This window comes from Bombina bombina, chromosome 4 (genome assembly GCF_027579735.1).
Source record: "Bombina bombina isolate aBomBom1 chromosome 4, aBomBom1.pri, whole genome shotgun sequence".
Classification (NCBI taxonomy): Eukaryota; Metazoa; Chordata; class Amphibia; order Anura; family Bombinatoridae; genus Bombina; species Bombina bombina.
In genome coordinates, this window is record NC_069502.1 from 1,095,971,731 (window position 1) to 1,095,974,459 (window position 2,729).

The 2,729-nt window shown below is 36.3% G+C and overlaps 1 non-coding gene across 1 annotated transcript; it reads left to right on the plus strand.

The window, feature by feature from the left end:
* The first annotated feature begins 1,834 nt into the window (after nt 1-1,834).
* Nucleotides 1,835-1,943, plus strand: LOC128658581 (U6 spliceosomal RNA). Its single transcript, XR_008402255.1, has one exon. It is a non-coding gene; the product is annotated as a U6 spliceosomal RNA (small nuclear RNA).
* The last annotated feature ends 786 nt before the right edge of the window (nt 1,944-2,729 follow it).

Genomic DNA, 2,729 nt, shown 5'->3' on the forward strand with positions numbered 1-2,729 from the left:
CACCGGATGTTCTAAAGAGAGCAAGGTCGGATTGGCCTACCAGGACACCAGGAGATTTCCCAGGTGGGCTGCTGCAACTGGGCCTGTTCAGCTAAAGGACGTGGTACTGCTGGTGAGGCGATACAGCTGTATCACTTCTCTTCTTTTCACCTCTGAGCTACAGCTATATGTATTAAGGTCACAATGTATTTCCTTGTATGTTTTGTTTCCTAGACCGTCTACCATTTTGTAGCCCTCCTCTGAGAATGGTTTCCAATGTTTAGTCACAATCTGAGACAGAGTTACACACTGTTTTGATTGCCTTCTTCAGATCACACTATAGAGTCATGGAAAAAATTGGGTTGTATTGTGCCCACATAACAACAATCTAGCATTTTTTTTATTATTGCAAACTAATATAATTTAATTCCTCCTAATATATATATTGGGGTTAAGAAGTATCCCAGTAATCCCCTTAAGATAAATGGAGTGTGGATTTTACAGACTCAACAGCAAATATAGCTGGTCTTCAGATTTTTCCAAGGCCACTTTTAATTCCCAGTCCAGCCCTGAATGTCACTGCAGACATTCACATAATCACTGTACAACTAGTGCTGCTGATTGAATTGTATCACTATAATGGCCCTTTAAATAAAAACATTTACAGGGACGCAAAGTCAAAATTAAAGTTTAAGGATTCATATAGTGCTTGCAATTAAAAATAAATAAATACAACTTTCTAATTTATATCTATTATCAGATACACTTTCTCTGGTTATAATTTATTGAAATTTAGCTGATTTCCATGAGAGCATACTGAGGTACGTTAAGGAGCGTGCATGTCATCGTTCCTTCAAGTAAGTGTATATATATTCTACAAATCTATGTAAAAAATAGTTAAAATTCATTATATATATATATATATATATATATATATATATATATAAAAATATATATAAATCTTTGTATTTTGAGCATTGAACCTGAAACCTTTTTTTTGTTCAGTTCATTAAAGGGATAGTAAACATTTCTAAAAAGATCTCAGCAATAAAATCTTTAGTGGCAAATATCTACAATAGGTGTAGTTGCTTAAATGGACAGTAAAGTTGCAATTGCTTTCATGATTCACACAGATCACACAGTTTTAACCATTTAACTGCTGAGCCATTTCCACCCCTGTGCTATGCTGTTTTGCAGTTTTTACATGCTTCCCAAATTTAAGAAGTACTGTTGCCATATTCAGTGAACAATGCATTTTTTTTGTTGAAATTTTAATAAACAAGGTTATAAACAACCACATGTATAACTCATAAGTGTCCAGGAAAACAAGGACGAGGTGGAAACCCTACTCTCATAAGCCTCTATTCAAATAAATAACCCTACTCTCATGAGCCTCTATTCAAATAAATAGAGATTTGTTCACTTCAAGTGATTACTATTTCCACAGTGATCCCCTGGTTATTATATCCCCCAAGACACACACCATTTAAAGGAGTGGGCAGTTAGCTTTCAGACAAGGGCCCCTATTTATCAACCTGTCAACTTACTTGCATTCAACTGCCCCAATACGTTCGCCTAAGATCGCCTAACATCGCTGCCGTGGACCTGAATACGCTCTCCAAAGTTACCAAAAATGCTGTCAAAAAGCCGCACCAAGTACGGGGCGATGACGAGCAACGGACTGTTGTTAACTAACAGTCATTGATCTCACTGCTCTTCAGCTATTTCCCAGCTTTATTAGTATACTGTCACTAAACACCCCCACTACACTAAACTGTCTTACCCCTATACCGCTGCTCCCGACCCCACCGCAACTAAATAAAATTATTAGTGGTGCTCGCTTCGGCAGCACATAGTGCTCGCTTCGGCAGCACATATACTAAAAATTGGAACAATACAGAGAAGATTAGCATGGCCCCTGCGCAAGGATGACACGCAAAATTCGTGAAGCGTTCCATAAAAAAAAAAATAAAAAAAAAAAATTAACCCCTAAACCGCCGCTCCCGGAGCCCACCGCCACCTACATTTTACTTATTAACCCCTAATCTGCCACCCTCTACACCGCCGCCACCTACATTATGTTTTTAACCCCTAATCTGCCCCCCAACACCACCGCCACCTACATTATACTTATTAACCCCTAATCTGCCGCCCCCTACACCGCCGCCACCTACATTATGTTATTAACCCCTAATCTGCCCCCCCTACACCGCCGCCACCTACATTATGTTATTAAACCCTAATCTTCCGTCCCCAAAGTCACCGCCACTATATTAAATTTATTAACCCCTAAACCTAAGTCTAACCCTAACACCCTCTAACTTAAATCTAATTTAAATAAATATAAAATTACTATCATTAACTACATTATTCCTATTTAAAACGAAATACTTACCTATAAAATAAACCCTAAGATAGCTACAATATAACTAATAGTTTCATTGTATCTAGCTTAGGGTTTATTTTTATTTTACAGGCAAGTTTGTATTTATTTTAACTAGGTAGAATAGTTACTAAATAGTTATTAACTATTTAATAACTACCTAGCTAAAATAAAGACAAAAGTACCTGTAAAATAAAACCTAACCTAAGTTGCAATTACACCTAACACTACACTACAATTAAATACAATTAAATAAATTACATACAATTAACTAAATTATATACAACTATCTAAAGTACAATAAACCCCCCCACTAAATTACAGAAAATAATAAACAAATTACAGAAATTTAAACTAATTACACCTA